Here is a 20,428-nt window from a genome sequence, read left to right as displayed (position 1 = left end):
CTCCTGCATTGCAGGTGGATTCTTTATCAACTGAGCTGCTGCTGCTAAGTTGCTTCAGTCATGTCCGACTCTGTGTGACCCCATAGACGGCAGTCCACGAGGCTCCCCCATCCCTGGGATTATCCAGGCAAGAACACTGGAGTGGGTTGCCATTTCCTTCTCCAATGCATGAAAGTGAAAAGTGAAAGTGAACTTGCTCAGTCGTGTCCAACTCTTAGCAACCCCATGGACTGCGGCCCATCAGGCTCCTCTGTCCATGGGATTTTCCAGGCAAGAGTGCTGGAGTGGGGTGCCATTGCCTTCTCCATCAACTGAGCTATCAGGGAGTTAAAATAGTATAAACTTGAAGTTGTTCTGATTAGTTCTGTTCAGTTCAGTCACTCAGTCATGTCCAACTGTCTGTGACCCCATGGACTGCAGCACACCAGGCCTCCCTGTCCATAACCAACTCCCCGAGTTTGCTCAGATTCATGTCCACTGAGTCAGTGATGCCATCCAACCATCTCATCCTCTGTCATCCCCTTATCCTCTGCCTTCAGTCTTTCTCAGCATCAGGGTCTTTTCAAATGAGTCAGTTCTTCGCATCAGGTGCCCAAAGTATTGGAGCTTCAGCTTCAGCATCAGTCCTTCCAATGAATATTCAGGACTAATTTCTTTTAGGATGGACTGGTTTGATGTCCTTACAGTCCAAGGGACTCTCAAGAGTCTTCTCCAACACCACAGTTCAAAAGCATCAAGTCTTCAGCTCTCAGCTTTCTTTATAGTCCAACTGTCACATCCATACATGACTACTGGAAAAACCATAGCTTTGACTAGATGGACCTTAGTTGGCAAAGTAATGTCTCTGCTTTTTAATAATGCTGTCTAGGTTGGTCATAGCTTTTCTTCCAAGGAGCAAGTGTCTTTTAATTTCATGGCTGCAGTCACCATCTGCAGTGATTTTGGAACCCAAGAAAATAAATTCTGTCACTATTTCCATTGTTCCCACATCTGTTTCCATGAAAATCATGGCATCTGGTCCCATCACTTCATGGGAAATAGATGGGGAAACAGTGGAAACAGTGTCAGACTTTATGTTTTTGGGCTCCAAAATCACTGCAGATTGTGACTGCAGCCATGAAATTAAAAGACGCTTACTCCTTGGAAGGAAAGTTATGACCAAACTAGATAGCACATTGAAGAGCAGAGACATTACTTTGCCAACTGAGGTCCATCTAGTCAAGGCTATTGTTTTTCCTGTGGTCATGTATGGATGTGAAAGTTACTGTGAAGAAAGCTGAGCACCAAAGAATTGATGCTTTTGAACTGTGGTGTTGGAGACGACTCTTGAGAGTCCCTTGGACTGCAAGGAGATCCAACCAGTCCATTCTAAAGGAGATCAGCCCTGGGTGTTCTTTGGAAGGAATGATACTAAGGCTGAAACTCCAGTACTTTGGCCACCTCATGAGAAGAGTTGACTCATTGGAAAAACTCTGATGCTGGGAGGGATTGGGGGCAGGAGGAGAAGGGGACGACAGAGGATGAGATGGCTGGATGGCATCACTGACTCAATGGACGTGAGTTTGAGTGAACTCCGGGAGTTGGCGATGGATAGGGAGGCCTGGCATGCTGCGATTCATCGCAAGGTCGGACACGACTGAGCGACTGAACTGAACTGAACTGAATGGTGCCAGATGCCATGATCTTAGTTTTTTGAATGTTGAGTTTTAAGCCAACTTCTTCACTCTCCTCTTTCACTTTCATCAAGAGGCTCTTCAGCTTCTCTTTGCTTTCTGCCATAAGGGTGGTGTCATCCACATATCTGAAGTTACTGATATTTCTCCCAGCAATCTTGATTCCATGATGATTCCAGTCTTGATTCACATGATGTACTCTGCATAGGCATTAAATAAAACAGGGTGACGTACTCCTTGATGTACTCCTTTCCCTATTTGGAACCAGTCTGTTGTTCCATGTCTGGTTCTAACTGTTGCTTCTTGACCTGCATACAGATTTCTCAGGAGGCAGGTAAGGTGGTCTGGTATTCCCATCTCTTGAAGAATTTTCCACAGTTTGTTGTGATCCACACAGTCAAAGGCTTCAGCATTGTCTATAAAGCAGAAGTAGATGTTTTTCTGAAACTCTTTTGCTTTTTCTATGATCTAATGGATGTTGGCTGTTTGATCTCTGGTTCCTCTGCCTTTTCTAAATCCAGCTTGAACATTAGTTATGTTCTGATTAGTTACATTTTGATTAGTTGTGTTCTTATTAGTTATGTTTCCAATTATGTTTCTGATTAGTTATGATATATATTATAAGCAGTATAGTAACCACTAAAAAACTAAATTTAAAAAGTGCCAAAAATTTTAGTATTTAATACTTCACTAGAAAATATTTGCTTAATGTCAAAGAAAGTCAGAAAATGAAAGAGGGGAACAAAATAGACATGAGACATGTAGATGGTAAAAATGATGTGGTAGATAAAAATCTAACTAGTTTATCCTGAAATAGCAAGGTCCACATATACATAAATTTGTTTGCAATAAATACATTGGAAAAAAACATTTGAAGGTTTGTGAAATTTGAAAAATCTCACTGACAAACCACATAGCCTAGGAGTATAAAAAAATTTAAAAATTAAGAAAAAGGTGTGATCTGAATACATGTATGTAGATATAGTAGATACCCATCTATTTTATCATTTGCTTACATAAAATCTGCACAAATCCATCATAAAAAGTTAAAATGTATCAAAACTTATGTGCACAAACATGGATCATATGTGTATAGCTATTCACAGTCCAGAGACATGTATACAAATGTGAAGATGTGTATTATATTGTAACTGCATAAGGCTGACTCTAGTACGCCTTGTACTACTGAAATAGTTTCACAGCCGTCTGTTGCTGTTGGGTGACTGCAAGTGCTCTGAATGTTCACTTAAAGTGCCATGTGACACTAAGCGTCTGTCCATGTGAGCAGTTCATCTTTCCAGTAACTTGAGCATCACAGCAAAAACTGACCTCTCGTGGTTCTCCTGTAGTTTTCATTGTGTTGAGTGCAATATGGCAAACCTTGCATAAATCCACTGAACCCATACAGAGTGCCACTAGTAATGTTGCAAGTGCTCCCAGGAAACAGAAAAGTGATGGCATTACAAGAAAAGTAGAATGGTTGATAGGCACCAAAGATTCAGGTCTGTGGTTGTTGTTGCCCACCATTTCAAGAGAAATCCAGCATCATTATAAAAGGAAATTTGTGAGGCTGTCCCTGCAGCCATGCCAGCAGGCACAAAAACCTTGCTCTTTTTGTGGGTGACTTTTTAAATCTCATATTGAAAATGCAGCTTTTATGTGGGTGTAGGGTTGCTATAAGAAAGGCATCCCTATAGACTCTAACATTATTCAAGAAAAAGTGAAGTCACTGTATGACAACTTATAGCAAAAGGAAGGTGAAGGGTGTGAAGCTAGAGAATTTAGTGCCAGCAAAGGATGGTTTGATCATTTTAGACAGAGGTTTGGCTTTAAAAAATGTCAAGATAACAGAAGAAGAAACATCTGCCAGCCAAGAGACAGCAGAAGAGTTCACAGATGGCTGTTAAGAAAATCTTTGAAGAGAAAGGATATCTGCCCTAAACATGTTTTTAATGCAAATGAAATTTCCCTATTCTGGAAAAAAAAAAAAATGCCACAAAGGACATTCGTTAAAAGGGAGAGAAGCAAGCACCAGGGTTTAAGGCTGAAACAGATTAACTTACTGTTTTGTGTAAATTCAGTTGGTGTATGACCAAGACTGCCCTTATCTATAAAGCTGCTAACCCTTGAGATTTGAAGTGAAAAGTATAACAGCAACTGCCAGTCTTTTGTTTGTACAAGGTGGATTGTTTCCACCTTGATGCTTTGTCTCTGAAGTTAGAAGTACCTCACCAGTAAGGGACTTCCTTTTAAAGTTCTTTTGATGTTTAACAATGCCCCTGGCTACTCAGAACCCCAGGAGTTCAACACCAAAGGAGTCAAAATGGTTTTCTTACCCAAAAGAAAGTTTTTAAGTTAGTCTCTAGATCAGGGCAGAGAAGGAAATGGCAGCCCACTCCAGTATTCTTGCCTAGAGAATCCTGTGGATGGAGGAGCCTGGTGGGCTGCTGTCCATAGGGTCACACAGAGTCAGACATGACTAAAGTGACTTAGCATGCATGCATGCATTGGAGAAGGAAATGGCAACCCACTCTAGTATTCTTGCCTGGAGAATCCCAGGGTCAGAGGGGCTTGGTAGGCTGTCGTCTATGGGGTCACACAGAGTCGGACCCGACTGAAGCTACTTAGCAGCAGCAGCAGCTAGATCAGAGCATTATGAAGACTTTTAAGACTCTTTATACAGAATACAGAAAGGATCATTGATGATGGACAGAACATCATGAAAGTCTAAAAGTATTACACCATGGAAGATGCCATTGCCATAGAAAAAGCGATGAAAGCCATCAAGCAAGGAACAATAAAGTCCTGCTGCAGGAAACTGTGTCCAGATGTTGTGTGTGCCTTCACAGGCTTTATGATAGTCAAGGAAATAGTGAAAGAGATTGTGGATATGGCAAAAAAGATGGAGAGTGAGGGGTTTCAAGATAGGGATTTTAGAGAAATTCGGGAACTAATAGATGCCACACTTGAGGAATTAACAGAAGATGATGTAAATGAATGCTTCCAAAGTAGTGCCAGATAGTGAGGAAGAAGATATAGAAGAAGCAATGCCAGCAAAGAAACTGACTTTAGGAAATCGAGCAAAAGGGTTCCGCTTATTCAAAACTGCTTTTGACTTCTTTTCCAACATGGACCCTTCTGTGATATGGGCACTGAAATTAAAGCAAATGATAGAAGAAGGATTGGTACTGTATAGAACCATAACGCAAACATATGACAGAAAGCACAGTGTGTTTCTGTGAAGTTACGCTGAGTCTGCCTGCCTCTCTAGCCACCTCGTCCACCCCTTCTGCCTCTGTCTCCTCTGAGACAGCAAGACCAGCTCCTCCTCCTCCTCCTCCTCCTCCTTGGCCTATGCAATGTGAAGGTGATGAGGATGAAGACTTTGAGGTGCTCACTTCCACTTAATAAAGAGTAAATCATCATCATGCCATGCAGCCAAGAAACTCATCTGTTGTGTGTGTGTGTGTGTTTGTGTATCTTCCTATGAAAACCTGATGACTGTATGGCAAGCACTGTAATGAGACCTTTGGGTCTTGCGTCATCATCACCCAAGTATCCATAGTGTAGAACCTCATGTGGAAGAACTGTACTGAAGTGAATATTCTGTTCCTAAATAGAAATGAGTCATACTTCACATGAAATTAATAATTTGAGGACTTCCCCGGCAGTCCAGTGGTTAAGACTCCATGCTTCCAATGCAGGGGGCTCAGGTTCAGTCCCTGGTCAGGGAACTAATATTGTATATGCTGCATTAAATAAATAGCACTATAAAAGGGTTATTTAAAATCAATAATTTGTAAATTTTCTTAAGCTTTATAATTTGGCTTTCAAAGAATTACATTACTGTATAGTATGTCTTTCATGTAATTGGAGAAATTGTACCTGCATAGGTAGGTATGGATGTGAGAGTTGGACTGTGAAGAAGGCTGAGCGCCAAAGAATTGATGCTTTTGAACTGTGGTGTTGGAGAAGACTCTTGAGAGTCCCTTGGACTGCAAGGAGATCCAACCAGTCCATTCTGAAGGAGAGCAGCCCTGGGATTTCTTTGGAAGGAATGATGCTAAAGCTGAAACTCCAGTACTTTGGCCACCTCATGCAAAGAGTTGACTCATTGGAAAAGACTCTGATGCTGGGAGGGATTGGGGGCAGGAGGAGAAGGGGACGACAGAGGATGAGATGGCTGGATGGCATCACTGACTCGATGGACGTGAGTCTGGGTGAACTCCGGGTGTTGGTGATGGACAGGGAGGCCTGGCATGCTGCGATTCATGGGGTCACAAAGAGTCGGACACGACTGAGCGACTGATCTGATCTGATCTGAAGTGCTTTCTAGAAACAATATAACAATGTTTCTAAAGGTGTATTATTAATATGATTATAATATTGTATGCCATAAAAGTTGTATGATTCTTTCATTACTGTTTGTAGTAGGTTGCCATGAAATAATTGTATCAATTGTATTGATAATACTAGGTTACCCTGGAGCAGTCATATTGCTGCTTCTTTATTATCAATGCATGAATAATTACAACTATAAATATATGTGAATTTCTTTTTCATATTGTTGTTTTCATTTTTATTTTTATTTTTTTATTTAATTTAATTTTATTTTTTAACTTTACAATATTGTATTGGTTTTGCCATATATCAACATGAATCCACCACAGGTATACATGTGTTCCCCATCCTGAACCCTCCTCCCTCCTCCCTCGCCATACCATCCCTCTGGGTCATCCCAGTGCACCAGCGCCAAGCATCCAGTATAGTGCATTTCATATATGCACAATATATGAAATGAGGCGACTCATTTCATATATGATATTATACATGTTTCAGTGCCATTCTCCCAAATTATCCCACCCTCTCCCTCTCCCACAGAGTCCAAAAGACTGTTCTATACATCAGTGTCTCTTTAAACACAAACTTTAAACAATACAATAGACCAGTTAGACCTAATTGGTATCTATAGAACATTTCATCCCAAAACAATGAATTTCACCTTTTTCTCAAGCGCACACGGAACCTTCTCCAGGATAGATCACATCCTGAGCCATAAATCTAGCCTTGGTAAATTCAAAAAAATTGAAATCATTCCAAGCATCTTTTCTGACCACAATGCAGTAAGATTAGATCTCAATTACAGGAGAAAAACTATTAAAAATTTCAACATATGGAGGCTGAACAACACGCTGCTGAATAACCAACAAATCACAGAAGAAATCAAAAAAGAAATCAAAATTTGCATAGAAACGAATGAAAATGAAAACACAACAACCCAAAACCTGTGGGACACTGTAAAATCAGTCCTAAGGGGAAAGTTCATAGCAATACAGGGATACCTCAAGAAACAAGTAAAAAGTCAAATAAATAACCTAACTCTACACCTAAAGCAACTAGAAAAGGATGAAATGAAGAACTCCAGGGTTAGTAGAAGGAAAGAAATCTTAAAAATTAGGGCAGAAATAAATGCAAAAGAAATAAGAGACCATAGCAAAAATCAACAACGCCAAAAGCTGGTTCTTTGAAAGGATAAATAAAATTGACAAACCATTAGCCAGACTCATCAAGAAACAAAGGGAGAAAAATAAAATCGATAAAATTAGAAATGAAAATGGAGAGATCACAACAGACAACACAGAAATACAAAGGATCATAAGAGACTATCAGCAATTATATGCCAATAAAATGGACAACGTGGAAAAAATGGACAAATTCTTAGAAAAGTACAACTTTCCAAAACTCGACCAGGAAGAAATAGAAAATCTTAACAGACCCATCACAAGCACAGAAATTGAAACTGTAATCAGAAATCTTCCAGCAAACAAAAGCCCAGGTCCAGACGGCTTCACAGCTGAATTCTACCAAAAATTTAGAGAAGAGCTAACACCTATCCTACTCAAACTCTTCCAGAAAATTGTTTTCATTTTTAATGTGTAATGTAAGTAGTACATATAACATACTCCACAGTGTTCTATGTGAGACAATATTGCCTGGGATAAATCATAATGGAAAAGAATATCAAAAAAAGAATGTATATATGTGTAAAACTGAGTCACTTTGTTGTACAGTAGAGATTGGCACAGCATTGTAAATCAATTATACTTCATTTTAAAAAAAGACAATATTGATGTATGTACTAACAGACCATCCTACAAACAGAATATGAAACTTATGATTATTGATAAATATAGTACAGTACTGTAAATGTGGGGCTTTCCTTGTGGCTCAGCTGGTAAATGTATTTTCTCTTAGGATTTTCTTAGCAACGCTTTTTTTGATTTTTAGTTTTTATTGTAAGAATACTGCATATAATGCATGTAGCATGCAAAACATGGTATTAACCAACCATTTATTGTATTGATAAGGCTTCCAATGAACAGTAGTATATTAGTAGTTAAGTTTTGAGGGAGTCAAAAGATATTCGTAAATTTTCAACCATTGAAAGTTTGGCACCCTTAACCACTGTGTTGTTCAAGGGTCAAGTATACATCAAAAATAACATGAATTAAACAAAATTCATTCAAAAGTCAGAGTTTGTCAGACTGAACTAAAAAAACACAACTATATGCTATCACACTTCAGATTAAAAGGTAAGGATAGATGAATGTAAAAAGGCAGAAAAATTATATCATGCAGTCAGTAATCACAGAAAGAAGTGGCTATACTAATATGAAACAAAATAGACTTTAAACTAAGAACTGTAGCAAGAGATAAATAGGGATGTTTGTAATGATGAAAGGATCAACCCAGAAAGCTAGAAGAGTTATAAACATGTTGGCACCAAATAACAAAGCAGGAACACATGTATACCTGTGGCGGATTCATTTTGGTATTTGGCAAAACTAATACAATTAAGTAAAGTTTAAAAATAAAATAAAATTAAAAAAAAATACATGAAGCAGAAGTCTCACAGAAATGAAGGGAAAGGGACTTCCCTGGTGGTCCAGTAGTTAAGACTCTGTGCTCCCAAAGCAGGGGGTTCAGGTTTGATCCCTGATCAGGGAACTAAGATTCCACATGCTGTGCATTACAGCAGAAAAAAAAAAAAAAAAAAGATGACAGTATACAATCCTAATAGGTGTAAGGAGATACCTCATTATGGTTATGATTTGCACTGCCCTCATGATTTATGTTGAGGCTTTTCTCATGTATCTATCTATTGGTTATTTGTCTTTGGAAAAATGTTTCTTCAGATCCTCTAGCAATTTTTTTCTATTGATTTATGTGAGTTCTTTATATATTTAGATATTAACCCCCTTATTTGAAATATGTTTTGCAAACATTTTCTCCCACTTTTTATACTCGTGACTTTTATGGCATATGGATTATATATGAATAAAACTTTAAAAAAAAGAAAAAATATATTTTAAAATGGTAAAAAGAGTTAATGCTGATCTCCATGAAAATTTAGTTCTAATATTTAAGACTTTATAAAAATGTATTTTAAAAAGTAAAAATCCTTAAAAATGACACAACAACTATAATTTATTCCAACTATTTCATGTTATATGTATTGCTTTGAACCTATCCACTATATGGATCTTCTATTTTAAATGACCTCTGTATCATCGCTTTAAAAAGCTGGTACCCCACAGTGAACATAATGATCATGGTGAAATAGAACTCTCCCTTTTCTTGTCCAAGGCAGTAATAGAGTTCTAACCTGACTGACAACTACATCCCAATTTATGGCTATTAAGCTTAAACTACAGTGGAGTCAGAAATAATTGTGGTAAACCAAAGACCTTGAATGGACATAACCATCATACCAGAACACCCCTTCGCCACTACATCTTTTGTCTATCACTTTTTGCCTAGCTTATCATATCTCTAACTGAAACCTCTGTTGTCTCTATATATCTTTAAATACTTTAAAACTGATACAAAATAAAATTCAAGGAGAAAGCCCTCAAATCATATTAGGATGTTAAATACTACCCGTTTGTAGTTAAGCCTACCTCCTACTCTGGTTTCATGTGTGGAATGAGGGGGGTGGAGCGAAAAACTCTGAAAATTGGGCAGATTTAAAATTGATTGATCATGAAATGAAAGAATAGCAAGGATGTCTTCTGCTATGGAATGAATAGTGTGAGGGATAAGAGAAGGGACATAGAAAAGGTACATGAAAAACTTGGAAAGAAACATACAAACATAAATGTTCTATTGCAATGAGCTCTCCAGCAGATTCTCAGTCCCTAAATACAAGAGGTAATAATTGTGTTTATAATGCTTTGTACAGTATTTGGCATATCATAGGCTCTCAATGAATGTCTTTCAAACGAGTGACCTTTATGCGATCCCAGGGGCTGTTGCCTTTCAGGGTTCTCTCTCCATGGAATTCTCCAGGCAAGAACACTGGAGTGGACACCCATTCCCTTCTCCTGGGGATCTTCCTTACCCAGGGGTTGAACCTGGGTCTCCTGCATTGCAGATTCTTTACCATCTGAGCTGCCAGGGATGCCCCGGGCTCTCGATGAATATCTTTGAAATGAATGAAGTAATGGTGGCTTTGGCTTGATAAGAAGCAAGCCATTTTGGAGCTGGAAGGCATCTTAAAGTCTGTCTAGCACAACTCCTTATTTTATACTCAGAAAATTGGTTTCAGAAAGATGATGTAATTTTTCCAATACTATTAATATCTAGTTACAGATTTTTTTTTAAATCAAAATACAGTTGACATCCTATAATGTTATGTTAAATTTCAGCTCAGTTCAGTCACTCAGTCGTGTCCAACTCTTTGAGACAGACTACGGCACGCCAGGCCTCCCTGTCCATCACCAACTCCCAGCGTTTACTCAAACTCATGTCCATTGAGTTGGTGATGCCATCCGACCATCTCATCCTCTGTCGTCCCCTTCTCCTCTCGCCTTCAATCTTTCCCAGCATCAGGGTCTTTTCAAATGAGTCAGCTCTTCGCATCAGGTGGTCAGAGTATTGGAGTTTCAGCTTCAACATCAGTCCTTCCGATGAACACCCAGGACTGATTTCCTTTAGGATGGACTAGATGGATCTTCTTGCAGTCCAAGGGACTCTCAGGAGTCTTCTCCAACACCACAGTTCAAAAGCATCAATTCTTTAGCGCTCAGCTTTCTTTATAGTCCAACACTCACATCCACACATGACTACTGGAAAAACCATAGCCTTGACTAGGTGAACCTTTGTTGGCAAAGTAATGTCTTTGCTTTTTAATATGCTGTTTAGGTTGGTCATAACTTTCCTTCCAAGGGGTAAGCATCAAATTTAGATATACTTAAATCTATTTCTGGTGATGTTAAAAGCAAACAAACTTTATAAAATCTTTGGCTCCAGAGATGGAGCAGCTGTTCATCAACAAGTATTAGAAGAATTTAAATTTAATATGTGATGCTTGAAAAAGGGTCTCCTTAAATTTTGAATTGATACAACTCGAACAAATCAGGATGTGAAACCTGTCTTTCAGATGAAAGACTAGAACAGTTTGAATTAAAAGAGGCTTGCAAGGAATAAGTTTGCTAATAAAAAATAAGGATAGGGAAAGAGATAAGTTATTTGTACCATTCTGCACAAGAAGAGCAATTAACACAGTTAATTTATTAAATGTTAGAACATTAAATATGGACAAATACCATTTTATACCAGTTATATGAGATATCTAGAATAGTCGAATTCATAGAGTCAGAAAGTATATTGGCAGATGCCAGGGGCTGAAGGGTAGAGAGGGGTCATAGGGACAGAGTTTCAATTTAGGAAGGTGAAAAATTTGGGAGATGGATGATGGTGAGAGTTGTACAACAATGTGAATGTACTTAGGGAACTGTATAGTTAAATATGGTTAAAATAGTATGTTTTATGTGTGTGACTCTTACCATAATTAAAAAACATTAAAAAAATTACCAATGTTATAGAAAATCTGTAGCGGTGGAAAGAAAGAGTTTTGGGCAGTTGTAACTCAGTATGATAGCAGCTAGGGTCTTTGTTGTAAGTTCCAAAACATACTTTCCGTGTGTGTACCCGTTTTATCTCTCCCTGACATATACCAGCTATGAGTTGTTAGTCAGACAACTAAATATTTAAACTTCAGGATCTTTATCTGAAAACTAGGGGAAATAAAGACAGCTCCTGCTGCTGCTGCTGCTGCTGCTAAGTCTCTTCAGTCGTGTCCAACTCTGTGCGACCCCATAGACGGCAGCCCACCAGGCTTCCCCGTCCCTGGGATTCTCCAGGCAAGAACACTGGAGTGGGTTGCCATTTCCTTCTCCAATGCATGAAAGTGAAAAGTGAAAGTGAAGTCGCTCAGTCGTGTCCAACTCTAGCGACCCCATGGACTGCAGCCTACCAGGCTCCTCTGTCCATGGGATTTTCCAGGCAAAAGTACTGGAGTGGGGTGCCATTGCCTTCTCCGAAAGATAGCTCCTAACTAGGGCTAATGTGATAATCCATGTGAAATTCTTCTATTTTTTTAGAGCTCACTTTAGATAACGATGTGAATAATGAGTAGCAAGGCAAAAAGCAACATACTTTTCTGGAGGAAATGTGTGCACAAACTCTGGTGACCAACAGCCTTGGGTCCTTTGCTTTTCTTCTTCCACGGGTGACTGTAGATAAATCATTTCATATCTTTGAACTTCAGTTTTAGGTGTTTTTTTGTTTTGTTTTTTTTGGTAAGATAAATGGGTTTGGTAATGATTACTTCTCAAATTCTCTGTAAGAATTGAGAAATACATATAAAAGAAAATAGTATTTGGTTATTCTTTGTGTGTGTCATTGGCATCCTGGCACCCTATTTGTGCCTCTGCCTGATCCTGGTAGCCCTGCTTCTTTCTGGTGGATGAATGTGTGACTTATTCCCCAATGACCTTCCTCTTAGGATATCATTCAAACCACTTCAAGTATATGGACTAGAAACACTCTAACACGTTATTCCTCCCCTAAGGTACATGTTTTAACAGCAATCCTTAAAAACCTAAAAGCCTTAAAAACCAAAAGAAATCAATGTTTAATGGTGGAATCTGAAACATTATGACAGAGGAGAAGAGCTAAAAGGGATTTTAGATTTCACTGAGTGCAACCAATTCATCTTATGGATGAAAAAACTTAGGAGAGAATGACAGGTCACACCCAGTAGACCCTGCTTTTCAGACTCATAACAGGCTAGTCTGCTTGAAGTCGCAACTGCCCAGTAGGAACCCTTAGGAGCTTCCTTACCACCAGCAATAAAGATTTCCTGTTCTTTCTACCCAACACTCATATGCAACAGCAGCTGAATCAGCTTCCTGGCTTCCAGGACCCAGAGCTGGTATTCTCTTCCAGGCATTTCATCCTAAAGTACATTAATACTTTGCATCTAGAAGTGGTGAGGAAAATGGTGAATACCTTACTTGGAGGATACAAATGAGTCAAGTACTGTTGAACAATTATGCTGTTATTCACGGAGCATTCTGTTACAAGAGGGCATAAATTATCTTTATATTTATTTCACATCACACAGAAGCAGCAGCTAAGCCTTAGAAGCATAGATGAGAAAACCAGAATGTAACAACTTGTTTATTCCTGTATCTTTTTTTTCCCCCCATCCCAAGTTAGCTCATACAGAGGTCGAAGAGAGGACTGTCTTCACTTTAAGTGCAAGCCTTATGTCTGAGTCAGAAACTTGGATTTTAGTTTCCAATAGAGAGAGAGAAAGTAAAAGACACCAGAAGCCCACCAGGCAGCTGTGTTTTCTTGGGCTGATATCGAAAACCACTGAGTGTATATGGTGCAAGAGACCTATAAAATCCTACACCTTAACCTAACTTGAACTTTGAAGTCATAGCTGATATCTAGCTCTGTCTCTCAAGTTGTCATCTCTCAGGTCTTGCTCGTTGCTTTAGGTGCTGAGGGATATTGCCAGCTAAAAAAAAATGCACAATGTCAGAGTTGCGAGTTAAGTGTTATTTGGGGCAAGTGAGAACTATAACTCAGGAGACAGCATCTCAGATAGCTCTGAGAGACTGCTCCAAAGAGGTGGGGGTGGGGGGCAGGGAAGGTCAGTATGTATGTGATTTTGTGAAGGGGAAGTGCATGCAATCAAGCACATGGTTTTTTTTCTTTTTTTTTTTTTTTTTTTTGCAGAAGGTTCTGCTAGTCACAAGGAGCAGAAGTTACTATGAACGACTTTAGTGCTTCTCTAGATATGAGGAGATAAAAGAATTGACCTCATAAAATCAGCTCCTGAAAATTACTAACTATCTGAAGACCTGTTCTGCTAGTTTTTCCCAGAGCACAGTGTCTCATTCCTGATCTCCACCTTGAACTCCTTTCAGAGGGTGTTGAAGGTCAGCCGCTGTAGCAGCACCTGATTTAATCCTTGAGGAGGTAGATGGCAAGTGCCAGTTTGTAGTTGACAATATCAGTTTGATCCTCCTTTCAATAACTGAGAAATCCTGGGGACCAATTGGAGGGATGGATTCTAAACAAACAGATAAACAGCAATAATGATAACAAAAACCCCAGAAAAGTAGAAGACAGAAATTAACTAAGAGAATAAAGAATTTAAAACTGTAAGGTTGAGTAGGGGATGGGACAGATGGGATAGAAACATTAAAAAGAAAGTTGGGGGGGGCAGATCCTGTTTCAGAGACATCAAGGAAAAAAAGTAAAGACATCGAGAGGAAACTGTAATAAAATTGTCCAAGGATGATCAGAGACAGGCAAACAAAGGGCATTAAATAAAAAAAGAATTTGCATAAAAAGGGATTAAAAAGAAGTGAAAAAATTACAAAGTGAAAGATCTAATAAAGATTACTGGAAAATGAATGAACACAGCAACAAGAAGCGTTTGCGAGGAACAATAAATACATTACAGCATTGCGAGAGGAACACATCAGAGAGACACAGCAGAGCGAGGAAAATAAAAAGAGGAAAAATAATTTAAAGTTCAGCCCACAGAGGAACCGAGAAGATGGAGATAAAAAGGATAAAAGACGCGAGTAAGTGACAGATATTATTACAATACACAGAAGGCACAAGAGATCTATTCAAAGCATAAAAGAGGGGAGGTAGGTGACAGACACAGGCGTGAAAAGAAATGCATGCAGCACATAGGCGGAGCTTTTTTAAAAAAAATAAATCTACTGAGAAAGCATTCCCTGCTTTACATAGCATTGACATGATAAAAAGTATTTTCAAAACTGTAATTAAGAGTTTATTCATGCATAAAGGCAGCAACTGCAATATTAGAAAAGTCACAGACCCTTATATCTTCGTAAACATCTAGAGAGCCAACTGACTGCACAAGAAATTTAACAGATTTCTATCGCCTGAAGCAAGTATCTTGGAAGTTTGCATTTCAGTATCAAAGGAAAATGGTGTTGAACTTTTTCTTCATAGATATGACATGAATTTCAGGACATTTGCAAAAACAAGACTGAGTTCTAAGTGTAGGGCTCTCAACAATGTGGGGATTTTCTTCCTCTGTACCCTTCCTCCAACTTGAAGACCCAGTTGAAAATAGAAGAAGAATCACTTACTTCCTAGCATCTGGGTAACCGTAGGTACCTAGGTGTCAATACCCAGGTGCCCAGGGTCTCCCCCTGGTGTGCTTTATTTTGTACATACCTGAATAAGTGCAACCTTCATACACATATCACAAATTTGGTCTTTAATAGTGACTGATAGATATCCAGAGGGGAAAATAGACAGTAAACCACAGATTCAACAGATTTGAGGTTCCTTACAATCCTTAAACAAAATGGAAGCAGGAAATCAAACCCATGTGCTCAGAATGAAACTGTTAAAATGCAGTTTTATTTATTTCTAAAATATCTAGAAAAAAATTATTACCTTCAAAATAATAAAGTGAAATGTCACTCTTTAGCCAGACAATGGGAGAAATTAATGTTTTTGTCATTAATATGTCAAATATATTATGATTTTTAAAATATTTTTTCAAACCATAATTCAAAACAATAGATGTACCCCAGTGTTCACTGTAGCACTATTTATAGTAGCAGAACTTGGAAACAACCTAAGTGTCCACTGGTGGATGAATGGATAAAGAAGATGTACTGTGTGTGTCCTTGGAAAAAAGCTATGACCAACCTAGACAGCATATTGAAAAGCAGAGACATTACTTTGCTGACAAAGGTCCTTATAGTCAAAGCTATGGTTTTTCCAGTAGTCATATATGAATGCAAGAGTTGGACGATAAAGAAAGCTGAGCCCCAAAGAATTGATGTTTTTGAGCTGAGGTGTTGGAGAAGACTCTTGAGAATCCCTTGGACAACAAGGAAGTCAAACCAGTCAGTCCTAAAGGAAGTCAACCCTAAATATTCATTGGAAGGACTGATGCTAAAGTTGAAACTCCAATACTCTGGCCACCCGATTTGAAGAACTGACTCATTGGAAAAACCCTGATGCTGGGAAGGGTTGAAGGCAGGAGGAGAAGGGTACGGCAGAGCATGAGATGGTTAGATGGCATCACCAACTCCATAGACATGAGTTTGAGTAAACTCTGGGAGTTGGTGAAGGACAGGGAAGCCTGGCATGCAGTGTATCTGTGTGTATATATACACACACACACACACACACACACGCAAATGGATATGTATACACACACACACACGATGGAGTATTACTCAGCCATAAAAAAGAACAGCCTAATGCTATTTGCAGGCTTCCCTGGTGGCTCAGATGATAAAGAATCCGCCTACAATGCAGGAGGCCCAGGTTTGATCCCTGGGTCAGAAAAATCTCCTGGAGAAGTATTCTTGCCTGAAGAATCCCCATGGACAGAGGAGCGTGGCGGCTATAGTCCGTGGGGTCACAAAGAGTCAGACACAACTGAGCAATTAAGCACACAATGCCATTTGCAGCAACATGGACCACATAGATTTTCATACTAAGAGAAGTCAGAGAAAGATATATAGCACATGATGTCTTTTATATGTAGAATCTAAAACGATGGTGCAAATGAACTTATTTATAAAACAAATAGAATCACAGATGTAGAAAATGAGTTTGTGGTTGCCAAGCGGTAGGCGGGGGGGATACTCCCTTATTGGGTCATTTCTTTTAGACAGAAGATGTATTCTCTTCCACCTAAACTGTGGTGGGATTGCAGTGGGGTGGGGTTCTCCTCATCCTACCCCCTGGATGACTCTATCATGAGATTTCAAGAATTTTTCAAGTTTATAGCACTGTATAATACTAGAAAGGATTTGAGGGTATAGAATACATGCTTATTTCACAGATGAGAAGGTCAAGATCAACAGTGGTGATGTGACTATCTTAATCCCATGGTGACACTAATACATCAGAACACTGATGGCTCTGCAAGTTGTCCAGGAGGAGCACATGTAAAATATTTTATTATGTTTAGATTGGGTAAAAAATAATTTCTTGAAACCCCCATAAAAGAAGAAGGGAATTTTAACACAGAAATGAATCAACTGTGGAGTACTTAGCTACATAGGAAAATCAAACATTTTATTGCATTAGGCAAGAGACTCCCAATTTTTCTTGGTTTTCAGTGTCCTTGATGGCTCAGTAATTTTTTCACAGCACTCTCAGATAAAAAGAAACACCTCACAAGTTGTTCATTAAGAAGATACGTCCAAAAAACTTAGTAAGTATTTATGTCTTAACAACTTATTAGTTGTCTGAAGAAAAAAAAACACATAAATGATAAGATATATGTTTATTTAATTCTTAACTCCGGTACTGAAGAACAGGATGTGTGTACCTCTTGGGCACTGCATGACTTCCCAAACTTTGGAATCAGATTGTACATTGCAATTATCATTTCCTGTTCAGTGTCAATTTTCACACCGTGTTTGCTTTTTTATCACAACCACCAAGACAAAAGATATATGATACATGCCATTGAAAGGAGGACAGCATGATTTAGGGTTGAAGCTCTGAACTAGTAGTTAACACAGGATCCAATAAAAGTCAACTATTATCATGTTTACCTTGAAAAATTTAAATATCCCACTGGAGTGTCTGTGGGGCACCTTGGCACAGGGATTGGGATCCACAGATCAAAATTTTTGTTTTGACCTTAGAGGACTATCTTTATTCATGGTAATCAAGGGAAAGAGTTTAAACCTTCAAAACAAAATCAAAACTAGTTCCCTGCTACAGTAGAATATTTTATGCAAAAAAGCTCTTTCTTCTTTCTGTCTTTTAAGTTGCATAACAATTTCCTAACGAGCCTGCAGGGTTGTCTTCACGACTGGATTTAGCTCAGATCTGGAAAAAAAAACCTCCAAAGTCATCCACTTAGATGCAAACCATTCAGTGCATATTTGGAATTTGTTTTCTTTGCTTTGATGATATTTCAAAGAAGGAGGCAAGAAAGTATAGCCTATAAAATAAAGAACAATTTCAACGGAATTTGCTGTAATAATCGAATGCATGTCGGTAGTAGTAGTGTATCATTGGAGTAATTTTCCTTCTAATACCTGATCCTCAGGATACCATATGAGGCAGGCAAAGGCATCGTCGGTATTTCAGTTTGACTTCCCATGCTCATTTAATACGGGTAGTAAAGACTTGAAGCATTAATTGATATATCAAAATGCTTTACTGAGTACTTTCCTTTATCAGCATTGTGCCTCAAACTGTGGAATTCAAGAGAAGTATAAAACATGTTTCCTCCCCTCCAAAGAAGAATTTAAGCTAACTGTTGTGAAAGAAGGTACACACACAGAGAGAACAATTAATGAGTTATTACAGAGGACAATGACAAACAATAGCTTTACAGAACAATTAAAGCAGAGAACAACATATAATACCTAGCAGATGTGCAGTGCGGCCAATAAATACAAAGTGAGTCAAACCGCAGAGAGATCAATGTGGCTGCAGTCCTCCGGGGGTTTTATCCTCAGGATAAGGTCACCAGTTGAGAATCTCAAAGACACTCCGTTCAGTTACCTAGTTTATATCTGGGATAATTAGGAGGGCTGAAATGATGATTAAGAGCATCTGTTTTTAGTTTCAGTTTTGATATTGTCATTAACAGGTAACCTATAGACAAAGGTGACTGTCGTATTAATCTTCACATGGCAATTAAGAGATTCTGACTCTTAGAAAAATAGAATCCGATAGAAGAATTCTCTGTTATCTACTAAAAATCTGCCCAGAGTTTAACATAGCTAAGCTGGAGGCAGGATTTTTTTTTTCTAATGGAAGATGAAAAATATGAGTGAAAGGTGGGTGAAAGAGAACTCCTGGAATCAGAATCTACTGCCGCCACACTTAGGAGAAATATCACCTCTCAAAGACTAGAGACAAGTACTGTGGAGCAGACAATGAACAGGTTCAGGTACGCTGCCTTTGGAAGGCAGAGGCTTAACCACTGGATGCTTGGGAAGTCTCCAGCTCTGCTTTTGGATACAACGTGCGCCAGTCCCCCAGTGGGAGAGCAGACAGCGTGCAGCCCAAGTGTAACTGAGATGACAGATTTTTGACGCAGCATTAAGTGGATATAAGGTCTATCGTATCATCATGTAATGACTAACAATGCTGTCATTACACACACACCCCAAACACCTTCCCATCAAATACTCTGAGGTGAATGGGCATCTTTTTTTCACCTCTCAAATATCATTTTTTCTACAGTTGGTACTCTGTGTCCATTTTTTTCTTATTCCATATTATCTTCCTTGGCTATATCACTGACTCCTACATCTTTCTATCTACAATGTAAATACTATAAGAGACAAACACCAACTTTTACCTTTAACCTGCTATCCTGGACTCTGGATATTTGACATCTCCATCTGGAAACTCAGGTTTGATAAGACAAATTTGAAATGATTGTTTTCCCTAAGTCTGGCCCTCTCTGTACACCTGTGTATTTCCACTCTTAGGAAATAAGCATTTTCTTCCCAGTCTCCCCATCAGAAACTTTGGGGTCATTTCTGACTCCTCCCTCTTGCTTATGGCCATGGCCAGTCTGTCTTCCCTGATCATTTCTGTTACTTTTTCTCTATTTCTTCTTTCCTTCCTTCCTTCTCCCCTTGAGTGCACAAGGTAATACCATCCAATAACCTCCTGGTCACAGTCACAGTGGAAGCCGCTGCTGTGGGGAGGGTGCACCCAGCGGGGCTTTCAGCACTATGAAAATGGAGAATGCAAGCAGAAAGTGGTGCTGTCTGTAAAAAGAGATTGAAGTGCCTCTCATCACTAATGAGAACCAACTGTACTGCACCGGGAACTCTGCTCAGTGCTCTGTGGTGACCTAAACGGGAAGGTCAAGGAAGAGGGGATACATGTATGTGTGTGGCTGATTTGCTTTGCTGTACAGCAGAAACTAACACAACATCGTAAAGCTACTGTACTCCTATAAAAACAAAATGATCAAGTGCCACTCATCATATTAGAAGCACTGAGAGTGTAGACCCTACAAAAAAAATGTGACGGCCATAGGGAACACAGAGAACTGAGTGTTCTGTTTATGGATTAGACAGTTACAACACCCCATGGCGGCTCCCAGTACTTTGGTGGTTATGTTAGAAGAGAGTAACTCTTTCCATGCAAATCAAGTGAAAAAACAGTTGTATCTTAAGAAATTGATCTCGACCAAATGCATAAGTCTCATTGGCAGAGGTCTTGATGTAAGAAATCGACTCCCTGGTGCAAGGCCCTAAGAAGAGAGGCAAAAAGACAGAGCTCCCGGTAGAGATTCAGACTGTCAGAGCTGTTCCTGTAGGAACCCCGATTGAACAGTTATTAGTTTCCTGGTTAAAAAAAAAGCATCTGGAAATTGACCAGAAATACAGGGTTACTCT

The 20,428-nt window shown here is 39.0% G+C and overlaps 1 long non-coding RNA gene across 2 annotated transcripts in view; it reads left to right on the top strand.

The window, feature by feature from the left end:
* Positions 1-20,428, top strand: part of LOC112444629 (uncharacterized) — a 121,230-nt gene that overhangs the window by 14,580 nt on the left and 86,222 nt on the right. The window lies entirely within an intron of this gene.

Source organism: Bos taurus, chromosome 27 (genome assembly GCF_002263795.3).
Source record: "Bos taurus isolate L1 Dominette 01449 registration number 42190680 breed Hereford chromosome 27, ARS-UCD2.0, whole genome shotgun sequence".
NCBI lineage: Eukaryota > Metazoa > Chordata > Mammalia > Artiodactyla > Bovidae > Bos > Bos taurus.
Note: the sequence above shows the minus strand (reverse complement) of the source record. Positions and strands in the feature narration are given on the sequence as shown.